At 42.1% G+C, this 18,942-nt stretch overlaps 1 pseudogene across 1 annotated transcript; it reads left to right on the forward strand.

Moving 5' to 3' along the window:
• The first annotated feature begins 239 nt into the window (after positions 1 to 239).
• On the forward strand, positions 240 to 18,420 carry LOC307143133 (NACHT, LRR and PYD domains-containing protein 1 homolog; annotated as a pseudogene). The gene is made up of 6 exons: positions 240 to 281; positions 5,002 to 5,032; positions 5,149 to 6,781; positions 12,052 to 12,093; positions 16,742 to 16,871; positions 18,358 to 18,420. The product of its transcript is annotated as an NACHT, LRR and PYD domains-containing protein 1 homolog (transcript).
• Positions 18,421 to 18,942: the final 522 nt, after the last annotated feature.

The following is an 18,942-nucleotide window of genomic DNA, read 5'->3' on the forward strand; positions in this document are numbered from 1 at the left end:
TTATAACCTCCGAGTGGAGCCTGTGTCCGCTCGTGTACTCGCCCCAAATGGCCAGTAACTGGACAGGCTCAGGTGTCATCGCTTGCTGCGCCATTCCACTCCGCGTACTGGATACGTGCGCTATTCTACTCAGGTGAGCTTCTCAGTAGGCCCTGAGCTCCTCCAGCACTTATGATGTCGACGGCAGAGTGTTTGCCAAAGTGGTCAGCTTTCGCGTTCGGCTAGGTGCCGCCGTGTGCATGGTTCCCCCGTTGGGTAACCCCCACATGTGTATCTCCACCGTAAGTCTCTCTGAGCACATGTCTTCCCTTGGCAAGTCACTTTGCCACGCCTGGGGTTTAAAATGTTTCAACCTGCGGCTGGATACCCCGGTTTACTCCATATGTTAAGTCCCCCCCTTAGGGCAGGCATTATGTTGCATTTCTCCACGTGGGATATGCTTCCCACTGTATCTTGGTATTCTTGTTTAGTGCAGTCCTTCGTCCGTTTAAGACAGGGAGCTTGCACTGCGCAGGGCACTGGAAGACAGTCGAGTGGCGGGATTTAATCGGGACCCCCATTCGTCAGTCACTGACGTTACTCAGAGTGACTGAACGAAAGGGAACGTCTCAGTTACGTATGTAACCCTCTTTCCCTGAGAGAGGGAACGGAGACGTAATGTCCCTCAGCCACTTCAGCTGTACCGCTGGAACGGCCGGCCGCTCAGGCCGCTATGCGACACCCTTTATACCCACGCGGTTGGGTGGGCTTGCATTATGGAAATTCCACAGACCCATGGCCTTTTCATGCCATTGGCTCGGTTTGTTAGAGCTCAAAGGCGATTGGCTTCTAAACAAAACCCCCATTCGTCAGTCTGACGTTACATCTCCGTTCCCTCTCTCAGGGAACGAGGGTTACATACGTAACCGAGACGTTCAGCTTCACAAATAACCCAGCGTTAAGGGAACAGTGGATGCAGTTTGTGTTTTCGGAGTTCTCCAAGTGTGTGTGTGTGTGTGTTTGTGTGTGTGTGTGTGTGTGTTCCCGGTCATGAGTGGAAACCGCAGGCGGTGAGTGAAACTGAACAAATAAGTGTTTTGTTTGCATTCGGTGTGTAAGTGCATATAATGTGAACAACACCAATGTATAGTGTGTGTGTGTGTGTGTGTGTGTGTGTGTGCAATACTACTCTATAGATACTCAAGATTAACATGAGACTGGCAGAAACTAACCCTTTAAAATAGAAAGCCACTATTTTTGATTGGAATAATATTTCACAATATAACTGTTTTTTTCTGTATTTTTGATCAAATGCAGTCTTGGTGAGCAATTTGACCAGTACTGTATGCATATATGTAGTGTTGCTTTTGTCAACGAAAAGTATGACTAAATATCGTCGTCAACGAACCTTTATCACATGACGAAAACGAGACGCAACGTAAATGCTGGTCATGCGACGATGACTATAATTAAATGTACAATGCAATATTCTTGACAAATAAAAACGAGACTAAATGTGGTTCACAAAAGAAAAACTATGCTAAAATGTCTTTTCGTTGTTATAACGTTATTCCGTCTCGTTATTATTATTAGGCAGTATTTCTGGTCATTCAGGGGCGGTATCAGGTCGCACTGCGCAGACGCAGGCGGCGTCACTCTCTTCAAACCCCACTCACACAGCATTATTTAGAAGATGCAGCTGTGTGGAGTCTTGCTCCACTCTGCAGCGGTGAGTTAACATCAAACAAAGTTAAGTCTGACACAGAGAAAGGGGCAGATGGCCGGGCTTCGTAAGCCCTGTTCGGATGGTAGTTGTTTCTCCTGCGGTCGTATGGTGTTTTCATCATTTACAGGGGCTAGTCAGTGATTTTATTGTTGTCAGAATATCAGTGTTTTCCTCCCACCACCCGTGTAAAAATCCCCGGCCGAATTATCTAACGTTACTGTTTGACAAACACCAAGGTCGTGTGGTGCCGTCGGAATCCAATATATCACTTCAGAATTCACTGTTTATATTCTGCAGAGCACTGGGGTCCGTTCTTCGTACCTCGCTTAATACATCTGAGATGATTTGACAGATCCCAGATCTTCTAATCCTGATAACTGATCTCTGGCTAATTTGGTTCTTCAAACGAATTTGCAGATTGGATTTAAATATCTGGATTAAATGATCTAAGATCACTGCGCGTTCTTGTGTTCCCTGAAGAGGGCAGATGCATCGATACTCGAAACCACGATCAGCAATGCAGCGATTGGCTGGCGTCAAGACAGCAACGTAATGACATCATATAATTAAAAAAGCCACCTGGCAAAAAACTTGGCAAATTACACAAAAAAACCCCACAAATTTCTGGACCTTTATAAGGAAACAACCAAACCAACATTAAAGTTATAATAGATAAATGATAAATTATTATATTTTTTTTAAACATGATTACGAATTATTTATATTCACGATTTTATACATTATTTGTACACCCTTTACATTTTTATTTCAATGTTGTAATTCAATTTTTAAATCAATTTGAAGCAGATTTGTAACGTGACAGTATTCAAGTTTCTTAAGGGTCAAGATCAAATTCTCTGCATCTCCTGCGCTGCATCAAGCCATCCCATAATATCCATCATCACTTAAATTAATGCACGGCTCAGATTAACTGTACAACATGTGTGTAAACCTCCAATAAAATTATAAAGTAATTATTCCATTACAAATAAATCGCTCAATCAAGTGGCTGTGTCTATAGTATTATACACTTTATACATTATATAAACATTATAATATTATATACATTCTCATATACATATACAATATAACTTTTTTATATTATTATTATTATTATTATTATTTAAAATGATTATTATTGCCCCTGGTTCAGTAATGAACTCTTGTAATAAAGTAGCAGTGGCTGGGACAGATTTTAAGTATCACCTCAAGATGTGATCTAATCCTGTTTACATGGAATAAGCCGCTCATGAGCAGGTTTGAGTTTACGGAGCTGTTGCTATGACAGCAAGTCCAGGATGAGCGTCAAAGAACCAAACAATCCAAGATCATGCCAAATCATCAGCAATCAGATCCAGAGTTAGCGAGGTACGAAGAACGGACCCCTGCTCGCGAGCGGCTTATTCCATGTAAACAGGATTAGATTGCATCTTGAGGTGATACTTAAAATCTTTCCCAGCCACTGCTACTTTATTACAAGAATTAATTGCTGAACCAGGGGCAATAATCATTTTAAATAATAATAATATCAAAATGTATTTAAAAATAATATTATAATGTTGTGTAAAAGGTGTATACTACAGACACAGCCACTTGATTAAGATATTTATTTGTGATGGAATAATTACTTTATAATGTTATTGCAGTCTTACACACATGCTACAGTTACTTGTACAGTTACTCTGAGCCGTGCATTAATTTGAGTGATGACGGATATTATGGGATGGCTTGATGCAGCGCAGGAGAAGCAGATAACTTGATCTTGAACTTTAATACTGCCACAATAACAAATCTGCTAAATTAACTTAAAAATGAAATGAATTGCTAATTACAACATTTAAAAAAAATGTAAAGAGTGTACAAATACTATAAAATCGTGAATATAAACAATTGGTAATCATCTTTTAAAAAACATAATTGATCTATTATAACTTTAATGTTGGTTTGGTCGTTTGGCTGGTTCCTTATAAAGGTCCAGAAATTTGTGGGGCTTTTTTGTGTAATTTGCCAAGTTTTTTGCCAGGTGGCTTTTTCAAATTAGGCATGATGTAATTCACGTTGCTGTCTTGCCGCCAGCCAATCGCTGCAGTGCTGATCGTGGTTTCGAGTATCGATGCATCTGCCCTCTTCAGGGAACACAAGAACGCGCAGTGATCTTAGATAATTTAATCCAGATATTTTAATCCAATCTGCAAAATCGTTTGAAGAACCAAATTAGCCAGAGATCAGTTATCAGGATTAGAAGATCTGGGATCTGTCAAATCATCTTAGATGTCTTAAGCGAGGTATGAAGAACGGACCCCCGGTTACACGTCGCTGTCATTTGGATGCATTTTAAAGATCTAGACTTTTATTACTGAAGTATTTACAAGAGCAATATATTTCATCACCGCTCAAAACAAACAAAACAGAAAACATTCGAAATGGGCCGTTATAACGGCAGCAATTATACATGATAAAATAACTGCAGCATTATGTTTACCTCATAAGTGAATAAGAGGCTGTATTCACTTATTTCCGCTCATTTCCATGTGGAGTAAAATGACATCCTTTATTTTGAGATAAAATACAAGACAGAAAACCATTTTAACGATAATGTGGGTCTAATTTTAAACAGATTTAAATAATTAATAATTAGGCTTTTATTTTAAATTAAATATGCATTTATTCTTATTACGACATTTGGAAAAACTTTAATAACATTGAAGTGGAAAATAAAACGTAATGTGTTGTGTAAAAAGATGGGGAGAATGTGGCCACAAAATCACAGGAAAAAACACCACGAACCTGAAGAGACATCTCAATATTTTTATTTATTTTATTTAAATGTATGCGTGTGTACTTCTAACATGTTTTGTTGGTAAAATAAATATTTTGTAAATTCAAATCAGACCATGGATGTATTCTTGAGTCTATAAGGTAACCTTTTTTGAAATGGGTTTGGCTAAAAGAAGATTTTGGTTTTGTCTATACCACTAGGTACTTATACTATATTGACTGGGTTAAATACAATTGCATTACTAAAAAGAGACTAAAATCCAATTTTCGTCGACTAAAACTAGACGAAAATAGTCAAGATAATTCTGACTAAAATGAGACTTAAATGCTCAGACTTTTAGTCGGCTAAAACTTGACTAGACTAAAAATAGTATGAACGTGACTAAAACTAATAACTCAAATGACAGCTTGACACAAAGACTAGACTAAAACTAAAATTAAAACAGGCCGCCAAAAACAACACTACATATATGAAATGTGTACATTTTCCAATATTAATTGTCTCTAATGTTCTCCAGGTGTTTCTGGGCATCGCACACAAATCCTCAGGTGACCGATGGATTTAATAGTAATATGTTACCTTAGTATTTTCCTCCTGGTCTGACATTTTTCACTAATCAGAATGTCTAAAATCCACTAACTCTGTGCATTGATCATTTCTACAGATATCAGCTCAGTGATTGACAAATATAAGGAGCTGATCTGCAGTGAGTATCAGTATGTGAGCGAGTATAACTCACTGCCTGGTGAACAGGTGCTGCTGTCTGAGCGCTTCACAGAGCCCCTGATCATTCAGAGCCACAGAGATCAGAAAGAGAGAGAAGAAGACATCCGCTGCAGCTCCAGGAGCAGTGATCAATCTGTCCATCTGAACCGTCTGTTCGATCCAGATAACCGCAGAATCAGCCCTAGAGCTGTTATACTGCAGGGGAACTCTGGGAACGGGAAATCCTTCACTGTGCAGAAGATCATGATGGACTGGGCATCTGGTGACCTCTACAAACAGCGGTTCAATATCGTGTTCCACTTAAAGTGTAAGGAAATAAATCGCATGTCTGGAGAAAAGAGTTTGGAGGAGATCTTGAGCTACAGCTGCAGTTTAACATCAGATCAGATCTCACAGGTTTTACAGGAGACGCCAGAGAAGATGCTTTTCATCGTTGACGGATTTGACGAGCTGAGACTCACTCAGGACGATCATCCCAAGTCTCCACACACTGCCCTGAATAAAAGAGCCCCACCTGAGGTCACTCTTTGTGCCCTTTTGAGGGGTTGAATCCTGCCAGAGTCCTTCCTGCTGGTCACCACCAGATCTACAGCTACAGACACACTGAGTAAACTGCTCAAAGCACCTCAGAGATTCACTGAGATCATGGGGTTTTCAAGTGAAGGGGTTGAGAAGTACTTCCAGGGATTCTTCCGGACTGAGGAATTCTTCAGGAAGGCTTATGATTATGTGGAGGCAAATGAAACCCTCATCACCGCCTGCTCCATCCCTGTTATCTGCTGGATCATCTGCACGGTTATGCGAGAGAGATCCAATGACGGTTCAGATTTAAAAAGCGGCCTTGAAACCACGACCTCCATCTACGCTGACTTTGTGTCCACTCTACTGGAGCATCACTGCCAGGGTTTGAGTCAGTCCGTCCCGGCCCTGCTGAGGAGTCTGGGTCAGCTGGCAGAGAAAGGGATGCTGGAACAGCAAGTCTTGTTGGATGAGAAGATGGTTAAGGAAACGGTTGCAGACCCTGCTGGCAGTCCGTTCCTGAGTAAGTTCCTCTTTAAGAGGAGAGTCCACCAGGAGATGATGTTCAGTTTCATGCATCTCAGCTTTCAGGAGTTCTTCACTGCTCTGTATTACGTCTCACTGGATGGAAACGAGTTTGAGGAGAAATTCACAAACGTGTGTGAGAAGGGACAATTTGCAGCTGTGGTGAAGTTTCTTTTCGGTCTAATGAATGAAGAAGTTAGACACACACTTAAGAGGAAACACGGTGTGTGTGTTCATCCAAACACACAGAACATTCTGAAAGACTGGCTCTTCCAACAGAGGGATTCTCTCGAGACTCTTCATCATCTCTTTGAGCTCCATGAAGAAAGATTTGTGAAAGAAGTTCTGAACGTAAAGAGTGAAGTTTCGTTTCAGGATACACCTCTAAGAAGAATAGACTGCTGGGCGCTGCTGTACTGCGGTCCGTGCTGTCAGAGCATTAAAGAACTGAGTCTCAATGGATGCGATTTAACATCTGAAAAACTGGCTGTGATCCTGCCTGTACTCCACAAGTTCGAGGAATTAGAGTAAGTATCCAAAACAAACCCTCAGTGAACTCAAAAAGTAGGCATAAAAAGTCAAAAAATCCCTTTAAAAATTGCAGCTTTTTGAAATGTAAAAAAATTTACAGCAGTAAAATCATGTCAGATATTTTCCACCTTTAATTGTGAATGTATGCAACAAACAAAAGGAATCTTAAAGGGGGGAGGGTTAAATAGGCCTTTTTAAAATGTGCGTGTTACTTCACTATATTGCCAAAAGTATTGGGCCGCCCCTCCAAATCACTGAGTTCAGGTGTTCAATCCCTTCATGGCCACAGGTGTATAAATCAAGCACTAGGCCTGCAGACGCTTCTACACACATTTGTGAAAGAATGGGTCGCTCTCAGGAGCTCAGTGAACTCAAGCGTGGTACCGTGATTGGTTGCCACCTGTGCAATAAGTCCATTCAGGAAATTTCCTCACTACTAAATATTCCACGCTCAACTGTTAGTGGCATTATAACAAAGTGGAAGTAATTGGGAACTACAACAACATTTTCATGCTCAACTTTGCAGGAACATTTTGGCGACGGCCCCTTCCTGTCCCAACATAACTGCGCACCAGTGCATACAGCGTCGGTTCATAAAGACATGGATGAGCAAGTTTGGTGTGGAGGAACGGGATGAATTAGAGCGGAGACTGCGAGCCAGGCCTTCTCGTCCAACATCAGTGCCTGACCTCACAAATGCACTTCTAGAAGAATGGTCAAAAATTCCCATAAACACACTCCTAAACCTTGTGGAAAGCCTTCCCAGAAGAGTTGAAGCTGTTAGAGCTGCAAAGGGTGGACGACTCCATATTAAAAAAGTCCAAAAATTCTTCCTCCTCCCTCTCCCCGAAGGGGTCATCGGAGGACTGGGGACCTGGCAGTCTGTGAGGATAAGTGGGGGAGGACCAAGAGGTGGAAGACCCCCCTTCCAGAACTCTCCTCCACCACCCCGATTGTATATGAACCCCACAAACTGCCAGAATGATAAAATCCCCAGCATTCCCATCTCCCAGGTGCTGACAGGCTCATTCAGGCTGTTGTTAAAAATGTCCTTACGCTCTGTGTCACTGATGTTGAGCCCCTCCGCTGCGAAAACGAACCAGTAAGCAAACTCCCTCACGCTGGCTCCCTCCTGTCGAAGGGAAAGGAGCTTGCTCCGTCGTTCTGCCGTCTGTGCAACAGAGGGGCAGGGAGATGGGAAAAGGAAGGTTTTCATCTTCTGATGAGTTCTCTTTGGTCGGTTCGTTATGTTACGTTCAACACAAAGGAAAACTGAGGTGAGGACTCATGTGCAGAAAAATGAAGGTTTATTTAACACAGTAAACATAAACACAAAACAAAACCCATGAGGGGGAAAACAAAACTAGGAATAACAAAACCAACTAAGATAATACCAGGTGCGGGGTCACGGGGAAACAGGAGACGATGGACAAAACAAACTGACACAGACTGCAAACACAAGGGGACTTATAAAGGATTAATGATCAAGAGGGAACAGGTGGGTGAAATCAAACACTAATCAGATAACAAGAGGGAGGAATCAGACAACGACTCGAGCACATGGCCCAAAATAACAAAACACCCATATGCAGCACAAGACAGGACAGGCATGTGACATTTATAGCACAAAACGGTTAACGGTTAAAATTAACACCGCAACCAAAGTCTAGTAAGTTGTTTTGAACAAAACGTCCTTCCTCCACCAAGCAGAAGAGGAATGTCATATTTCAGCATTATAATAACCTCAAATACAAATCTAACTCAACAAATGAACAGCTTCAGAAATAGAAAAACTGAGTTTTAAAAATGCCCAAGAAGAGCCCAGACCTAAATCCAATTTAAAAAACTGGAATAGAATGACTAGAAGAGGGTTGTACACAGGAGATCCCCAAAATATGATCTGAAGCTCTTTTGCAAGGGAAAAATTGATAAATCAAGTTGTGCTAAGTTGACAGACTCTCACTCAAAAAGACTGTCTGCTGTATTAAAAGATAAATGTGTTTCAAACAAGTGTGAGTGTGCACACTTTTACAATCAGGTGTTTAAGACTTTTATATTTGTTAGTTTTTCCTTAAAAAAATTATTTTTGTTAGTTTTGAATCTTGTTGTTTGTTTCAATAGTGCATCAAAGGTGGAAAAAGATCTGACATGATTTTAAGTGCTTTAACAAAAAAATCTGTAATTGTTACAGGGGGTGTAGACTTTTATACTCACTGTGATCAGTTGAGGTTATTGGCACCTCTGGTAAATATGATCAAAGATGGCTGTGAAAATAAATCTGCATTGTTTATCCTTTTGATCTTGCATTAAAAATAATCACAAAAATCTGACCTTTCATTGAAGTAAAAGAATGGAAAGTGGGGTAAATCTCCATTATGAAATAAATGCTTTTCTCCAAAACACATTGGCCATAATTATTGGCACGCGTAGAATTGTTTATGAGTAAAATATTTCTGAAGTATATTCCCATTAATATTTAAATTTTTAGCACACCAGGGTGACTATGAGCATGAAACGGTCCAGCCATGACTTCCTGTCCCACAGGAGTATAAATATGAGGAAACACATCATCATCACAATGAGCAAAACCACAGAATATAGTTCTGATGTGCAGCTGATGAGTGTTGAGCTTCACAATATACAACCCCAAATCAGAAAAAGTTGGGACAGTATGGAAAACGCAAATAAATAAAAAAAAAGAAGTGATTTCTAAATTTACTTTGACTTGTATTTCATTGCAGACAATATGAACACAAAACATTTCATGTTTTGTCTGGTCAACTTCATGTCATTTGTAAATATGCATCCTTTCCTGTCATTCAGACCTGCAACACATTTAAAAAAAACTTGGGACAGGAGCAATTCAGGGCTAGTAATGAGGTAAAATGGTTAAATAATGATGTGATTTGAAACAGGTGATGTCAACAGGTGATTGTAATTATGATTTGGTACAAAAGCAGCATCCAAGAAAGGTCTAATCCTTTAGGAGCAAAGATGGGCCGAGGATCGCCAGTTTGCCAACAAATACGTGAGAAAATTATTGAAATGTTTAAAAACAATGTTCCTCAAAGAAAGATAGGAAGAGATTTGGATATTTCACATTCAACAGTGCATAACATAATTAAAAGATTCAAGGAATCTGGAGGAATTTCAGTGCGTAAAGGACAAGGGCGCAAGCCTAAGCTGAACAACCGTGATCTCCGATCCCTCAGGCGGCACTGCATCAAGAATCGTCATTCATCTATAAGCGATATCACCACATGGGCTCAGGACTACTTTGGCAAACCTTTGTTAAGTACCACAATACGTAGTTACATCCACAAATGCCAGTTAAAACTGTACTGTGCCAAAAGGAAGCCCTATGTTAACAGTGTTCAGAAGCGCCGTCGACTTCTCTGGGCTCGGAGGCATCTGGGATGGACCATCACACAGTGGAAACGTGTACTGTCGTCAGATGAATCAGTATTTGAGGTATTTTTTGGGAGGAATGGACGCCGTGTGCTCCGGACCAAAGAAGAAAAGGATCATCCAGACTGTCACCAGCAACAAGTCCAAAAGCCAGGGTCTGTCATGGGATGGGGTTGTGTCAGTGCCCTTGGCAAAGGTAACTTGCACTTCTGTGAAGGCTCCATTAATGCTGAAAAGTACATCGAGATTTTGGAGCATAATATGCTGCGTTCAAGAAGACATCTTTTCCAGGGACGTCCATGCATATTTCAACAAGACAATGCAAAACCACATTCTGCAGTCCTGGCTGCGGAGGAAGAGGGTTCGGGTACTTGACTGGCCTGCCTCAGTCCCGACCTGTCTCCAATAGAGAATGTGTGGCGCATTTTGAAGCGCAAAATGCGACAACGAAGACCCCGTACTGTTGCCCACCTTAAGACTTGTTTGCAGGAAGAATGTGACAAAATTACACCTGAAACACTTCATCACTTGGTGTCTTCAGTCCCTAAACGTCTTTTAAGTGTTGTGAAAAGGAATGGCAACATTACAAAGTGGTAAATGCTTTACTGTCCCAACTTTTTTTGAAATGTGTTGCAGGTCTGAATGACAGGAAAGGATGCATATTTACAAATGACATGAAGTTGACCAGACAAAACATGAAATATTTTGTGTTCATATAGTCTGCAATGAAATACAAGTCAAAGTAAATTTAGAAATCACTTCTTTTTTCTTTTTTCTTTTTTTGCGTTTTCCATACTGTCTGAACTTTTTCTGATTTGGGGTTGTAGAAAGTGTCTGTAAAGAATCCCCATTTCCACCATCAGGGCAATAATTCAGAAGTTCAATCAACTAAAGATGTTCTAAATCTGGAAGAGGACGTGTGTGTGTGTGTGTGTGTGTGTGTGTGTGTGTGTGTGTGTGTGTGTGTGTGTGTGTGTGTGTGTGTGTGTGTGTGTGTGTGTGTGTGTGTGTGTGTGTGTGTGTGTGTGTGTGTGTGTGTAGCGTCCTAATGCACAAGAGGAGGACAAACCCTCTCACAGGGTCACAGATGGAGAAGTGCAGAGATTAGTTGAACTAAAATAATGACCAAACAGCTCCTACATCAGCTCATGGTGTTCGGGAGGGTTTGAAGAACAATCCTCCTCGCTCATCCAGAAACAAACTCCAGCATATTCAGCTCAGACACGACTGGAGCTTCAGACGGACCTGCTTCTGTGGTCACATGACACTAAAACAAGAGCTTTTGGGCAGAAAACACACCAGATGGGATATAAAGACCCCATGCCCTCGGTTAAATACACCGCTGGATCTTTAATGCTGAAGCCTATTTTTTTGTTGGAGGTCCTGGACTTCTTGTTCAGACACATGGCATCATGGATTCTAGCAAACACAGCAGATAAAACATCAAAACCTGCTAGAAATCTGATAATGGGACGTGGTTGGATCTTCCATCAGGACAATGATCCGAAACAAACATCAAAATCAACACAGAAATGTGCAAACATCTTTAGAGTTTCTATTGTCTGTAGAACTGAAAACCGGAAGACAGAACACACCGAGCGCTGAAAGGGGCAGGGCTACATGAGGTTTATAAAATCAACATGAAATATAGTCTTCATAACTGGATATATTTTATTTGATTTTAAAGGTTGGACACAGAATCATATTCTGATGTGGTTGCTATAATTCATGCTGTCTTGAGAGGACGGACACTGAGCTCACAGAGGTAATGTAGGCTCACACACACAATGCTCTTTCACTGGTTTCTGTTTCTCACTTTAATATCTCAGAGACTGTTTTTCTCTTTATGCCTTTGCAGTGTTAAAATCGGGGGACCTGTGGTTATCCGTGAAGTTCTCAGGTAAAGAAAAATGTCATAATTGAATCTTTGGAGATTCTCCTCATTTGCAGTGTCAGTGACAAATGAAGCACCAGTTTTCTCTCTCGAGCTGTAAATGAAGGCTAACATTTGAGGTGTGTTTTAATGTAGAGAGATATTTTAAATCAGAAAACTATTGGGTAAAATAATGTCATTCTCTTGATTCGTGCTCGGGTAAAAGTGCAATAATTCTGATTGAATGTAAACAGAAATCTCTCAAAGGACAGCAGTCATTATCAATAATCATGATTATAAGATCAATACATTCTGATTATCAGTTTAGCCATTTTACAGTTTTCATTGACCATAACTAAACTAAAATCCCCAGACTAAAGAATAAAACTCGACTAAATAAAGAAATAAAAAGCAGATTAAACGAACACTAAGGGCCCTATCTTGCACCCAGCGCAATTGACTTTGTACACCGACGCATGTGTCATTCCTATTTTGCACCCGCGCAAAGCGCGCTTTTCCCTCCACAGAAGCACGTCGCTAAACTAGTGAATGAACTTGCGCTCCCTGGGCGGTTCAGCGCAAAAAAGGAGGCGTGTTCCGGCGCAAACAATCCCTGGTGCTATTTTGCTGTTCCATTAAACAATTGCGCCACTGACCAGAAAAAACCTAGTCTAAAGTCAGTGGCGCGTTGCGCGTTGTTCATTATGCTATTTTAAGGGCGCATGCTTGACCATAATGTATAGCGTGCACAACGCGCATACACTTTGCTCATGTAATCTACACAGATGCAACAGTTATTTTTGCAAATCATAAATTGTTACACTAAAAAATATTAACACATGAGATGACGGAAATCATTGTGGTGTGCCACGAAGATGTGAAAAAATAGACATAAATCTAGCTTACAAATTATTCAGGCTAATTGTAGTCTAATAATTAAGGAGACCTGTTTGCCCAATAGTGGCAACTTCTGGCAAGACGTATATGTATATAAGGACATCTAACAAATTGGTTTGTCCATCAAGAACCAGGAAAAAAAATGGGTGAGGGTGGACGCAGCGATGTCCTCTGCTGGCGTCAGGTCCTGAGTAGAGGCAGATCCACCTCCCGTTACACGGCGTGCCCGATTGATGCTGGCAAGCTTGGACTTTCCCCGTCTTCTAATGTCATTGTAGCGCTTGCGGCACTGGTGCGACGTCCTGGGGATGCCAGCTGATGAAACAATTGTGGCTATTTCCTCCCACGCCTGTTTAACCGACGCTATTTTGGGTGGGTTTCTCCCATCCCCATACAACACAACTTCTCTGTCTTTCACTGCTCTTACAAGCACATCAGTCTCCTCGGCTGTGAACCGCTCCTGGCGTGCGCCTGGTAAATACGCCATAATAATAGCAATCCATAATGGAACTTGCGCACCTGCTTTTAAAGGGAATGTTGGATGACGCTCTGATTGGTTTATTCACGTTACGCCCAAACCACACCTATGAATAATGAAGCTACTTCAGACCAACCCATTTTAGATTTGCGCCGGGCACAAGAGCCATTTATCCCGCCGGGAAAATAGCAACAGCGCCGAGACCCGCCCACAAAGTTACTTGCGCTTCGCGCTTTGACACTTGCGTTTCAGATCGTTAAAATAGGGCCCTCTAACTCATAGAGGTAATTTCTTTATTATACCAGACTCACATGCACAAATCCCTTCAATGTTTGTTTTTGACTTTTATATTTTTGTTTTTCTGTTTTTCTGTGTCTTTGCAGTGAAGACCTTAAGCAATGTTGCAACTATAATATATATTTGAATCTGTTAATCAGTGAAGATCTGTCCAGGTAAAGAAAAAAATCCCCTTTTCAAGCATAATTTAAACTTTCATGATTCTACATTTAAATATAAATTACATATATTAGGCCTTTATTATATTATTATTACATATCATATAATATAATATTAATATCTAATTAAATACATATAAAGTAAGTATTAAGCTGCTCAATTAATCTTGCTATTTTTTACTGCAATTCCAAAGAATTGTGATATAAACTACTAACTCTGTCCTTAATTGCTTTTTAGAGTCTGTATATATACATTAGGAACCAGTGTGATTCAAGTCACTTTCACGTTTCCACAGTCCACTATAATTCACTTTGACTGGACAAACATCTTTCAAGAAATTCAAGCTGGGAAAGATGATGAGAACAGAGATATGCCAATATTTTCCCTCCAATCTTTGCCTGGACTGAAGATGATGGAGCTGAGTGTGTGGGGTCTGACTGAACGTCATGTCACTCAAATGATCTCTTTCAGTGAAAACTGCCCCAGTCTAAGAGAACTCTGGTACGACATGATCTCATGAAATCACTCGTGCATACTCATATTATCTCATGCTAAGGTAACAAAGAAGAAATGACTTTAACTAAACAAAGCACTGGTCAGAAAAACATGGGCCCTCATCAGATTTATGTCCATTCATAAGTGCAATATTACACAGTGGAACAGAATTCTGTCACTCAAGATATTGCACAGAATGCCTGTAAATGTTAATACAGTGTAAACAATGCAAACATGAGTTGACTGTATTAATGTGTGAATATGTTCATACTGTAGGATAGACTGTGATCGTGTACCAGAGGATGGACTCAGGCTTTTGCAGAAGTCACACACAAGGCCAGACTGTGAACTGACAATTGAAGGGTTAGTATTGCTTTAAGGTTTATAAATATCTCATCATATTTGATATGTTTGCTCATAATTTATAGTGGAACAGAAATCAGTGCATCATGATGTAATATTAATATATTTGATATTGTTTGATTTCCCACTGACATACAAAAGTAGAAGATATAAAAGCATCTGTGAAACATAATTTAGTCCATGGACGTCAGAAGCAAAAAACAAAAGTGTGTGTGGGGTTAGGGTTTGTGTGTGTCTGTGTGTCTGTGTGTGTCCTTCCCAAAATAGTTTTTACTGGAGTAGATGCTATTTCCTATGGAAGCTTGTTTCCGCCACAGAATTGTGGAAAACAAGCTTCCATCATTTCCAGTATTCTGGTGCCTTTTAATTAAACAGTTGCTTTGTCTGACCTGACACAAAATGAACACCGCAACAAAAGTCACAAATACAGTATCCTGTCCCCTAACTGTAAACCTCCCCATCACTGAATAATTCTGTGTGATTTATAAGCTCGGTTCCTCGTGGACAACAAAACAAGGGCAAAATTTGACCTTGTTTTGTGGACACACACACACAAACACACACACACACATATATATATATATATATATATATATATATATATATATATATATATATATATATATATATATATATATATATATATATATATATATATATATATATATAAATATATATATATATATATACACTAAAGATATATAAAGATATAAAGACACTAAAGATATGTAAAAGATACTCCTCATAAATACATCAGCACATCTCTGTGTTATTTGCTACAAACAGCGGATATGACTCCACCGATGGGTTAATTCATCAGAAAATCTCTCTGACTGCTGGGGGCTTTTCCATGGAGGAGTTGCCGTAAGTTGACCGTCTCCACACACACCTGCTGATTTTCTTGCAGTCCATTTCCTCAGAAACACTTGTGTAAAGATTCAGTGAAGTCTTGTGCATGTGTTCACACGGGCCTTTCATGAGCCATTCTATGAGCATAAAGAAACATGTTATATTTGAATGAATAGGGTTTTGTGTGTATAGTTATATATTTAATTAGGGCTGTCAATCGATTCATCGCGATTTATCGCATCCAAAATAAAAGTTCCTGTTTACATAATATATGTGTATGTACTGTGTATAATTATTATGTATGTATAAATACACATCATGCATGTATATATTTAAGAAATTTTTTATTTATATATTAAATATTTATATTACTCTTTCAGTCGGTCACGTTCGACGGACGTCGGAACTGAATGTGGCCATCTCCCTGAGTGCTTCAGCACTTCTAAAAGAGCATTTCCTTCAGCAACATGGTTTGACCCTGCGTCTTTTTCAAGATGTCATTCAAACCGTGTGTTTCTGGATGTGGTTGTTTCCTGTCCAAATTTGACGGCCACGATGTCTCGTAAATAAACATGTGAGATTGCGATCACGAGAACGTGATCATGTCAGCGCGTTGTTCGTCTCACCTTTCTCGTAAGGGCTTGAGCGTTCAGACTATGAAACCTCAAACGGGGTTGAGTCCCTTTGCTTATTCCCCGATCTAGTTTCTTTTCTGGTGCACCAGAAAAGGGCTACTTTGGCTAATAAGCCTTGGTGACCTGAGGATTACAGTGGGGCTTCCCCGCCGGGTACATCTCCTCGGGCCCCCACTCCTCTATCGCAACACAAGCATGCTGTAACTGTTTCGTGGGTGGTTCAAGGACTCTCAAGAGAACATGGCCACGTCGGTGCGTTGTTCGTCCTGCCCCTTTCATAGGGGCTTGAGTGTTCAGCGCGCCGTGTGCCATTGAGTCTGGCGGCTACGCCCACTGTCTCACATGCCTGCTGGAAGCTCAGACAGGATTGCTGGTCCTTTTCTGTCCTCCGCTCTGGCGGATGCACAGATGTCAATTGCTGCATCGGAGATTGGCCTGTTATGTGCTGGAAATGATGCTGTGTTTCCCCCTATAATAGTGTGCTCATGCTGAATCACCTTAGCCTGTTGGGCCTTCGGGTCAGCCAAAGGAAAAGAGAAAACTCTGTCAGAGAAAGTACAGAGGATCTCTTATCTCGGCATGGAGCTGGATTCGGTCAACCAGACTACATGCCTCACAGAGGATCAAATCTGGTCAGTGTTGAACTGCTTGAATACGTTCAATAACGCCGCTCGGATTGCTTCATATGAGACCACTTCAGCACTGGCTTCATGGCCGTCGCAGCTCGGCGAGTACCGGGTCCCAGTTACTCCGTACTGTTGCCAAACCTTCAGTCCACCGACTGGGGGTCCACGTACAACGGGCATGAAGTTTCGGGTCTGTGGACGGGGCCCCAACTGCATTGGCATATCAATTGCCTGGAGTTGCTAGCAGCAAGTCTTGCCCTGGGCCGCCTCAAAATGCCGCTACAGGGCAAGCACGTACTGGTACATACGGACAGCACTGCGGCCGCTGCGTACATCATCTGTCAGGGTGGTCTATGCTTCTGTTGCATGCTGCAACTCACCTACCATCTCCTCCTGTGGAGTCAGAAGTTTCTGAGGTCGCTTCGGGCCATTCACATGTCTCATGTAAGGGGCATTCGTGGCCTAATGGTTAGAGAGTCGGACTTGTAACCTGAAGGTTGCGGGTTCGAGTCTCAGGTCCGGCAGGAACTGTCGGTGGTGGAAGTGAAAAACCAGCGCTCTCCTCCACCCTCAATACCACGACTGAGGTGAGACCCTTGAGCAAGGCACCGAACCCCAACTGCTCCCCGGGCGCCGCAGAAATATGGCTGCCCACTGCTCTGGGTGTGTGTTCATGGTGTGTGTGCTCACTACTGTGTGTGTGCACTTGGATGGGTCACCATACTTGGCCACACTTCACATCCCTGGTGCGCTCAATCAGACAGCCGACTAGCTCTCTTGACCTCCAGGAAAATCCTCCGCATCCACACTTGGTACCCTTTTGGGATCTAACTCTGGTGCTCAGGGCATTTCAGAGTCCTCCCTTTGAGCCTTTGTAGTCTGTAGAGTTAAAAATCCTGTCCATAAAGACAGTACTCCTGACTGCATTGGCCTGTATGCACTTTTGGTCAATGAATCGTGCCGGATACATGCCCAATGTTCCCACCACTCCCTTCCGGGACCAGGTGGTAAACCTGTAAGCGCTGCCCTCGGAGGCGGCAGACCCAGCCCTGGCTTTATGTCCCGTCTGCGCTCTTTGCGCTTACGTTGTCCGGACTCAAAGCTTTAGGACCTCAGAGCAGCTCTTCATCTGTTACGGAGGCAAGCAGAAGGGAAAGGCTGTCTCCAAGCTGAGGTTAGCCCACTGGATAGTGGATGCTATCGTCTTAGCGTACCAATCGCAAGACGTGCCTTGCACTCAACTAGAAGTGTTGCTTCCTCCTGGGCGCTGACTCAAGGCGCCTCGCTGACAGGTATATGTAGAGCTGCGGGCTGGGCGACACCTATCACGTTCACTAGATTCTATAGCCTCCATGTAGAGCTGGTTTCTCCTCGTGTACTCACCCCAAGTGGCCGGTAAGCTTGAAGTGCCCGTTCTAGTGTTGGCTTGCAATGCCACTCCCGCCTGCTGGGCCGGATATGTGTGTCTATTGTCTCCAGTTGTGTTCTCCAGAAATGGCGAACCCTGTTAAGCTCCTCCATCACCCCTTCGGTGTTAGACGTGGCGGCCGTCTGACGCCAGGCCTGCACCCGTATGCTTGTGGAACGTGTGTGTAGGCTAGGTTCCATATGTAGTAGTCCCCTCACGGCTACCCCATATGTGTATTCTTCCATAGTACCAGCTACCCTACTCGGCTAGCCCCGTGTCTTTCCCTTGACAGAGCTCGCTCCGTCGTCTCTGGTGGTGTTCTTTCCCCCCTGGGACCAGGTTGGATCCACCCCAGAGACTGCCATATGTTGCACTACCATGCTAGGTTAGTCCTTATGAGTATTCTCCACCTCTCCTCTGGAGCACGTGGCTCCGCAGCGCTCCATCTCCCCGAGACAGGCACGCTTTCCCAGCGTTATCCAATAGTCACACTGAGTGGGTCTTGCAGAAACAGCAGTGACAGTTCCGACGTACGTCAAACGTGACGTCACTTCTTCGGCTCCTTAGTTGGAAAAGGGAGGATGTGGTATTCCACTTCCGTATTTATACCCGCGCAGCAGGACGGTGCGTGGACCGCATGCCAATGTGTACTGGCTCGTTTTTATACAC

The sequence above is a fragment of the Gobio gobio genome, assembly GCF_949357685.1.
Source record: "Gobio gobio genome assembly, chromosome: 19".
In the NCBI taxonomy this organism is placed as follows: domain Eukaryota; kingdom Metazoa; phylum Chordata; class Actinopteri; order Cypriniformes; family Gobionidae; genus Gobio; species Gobio gobio.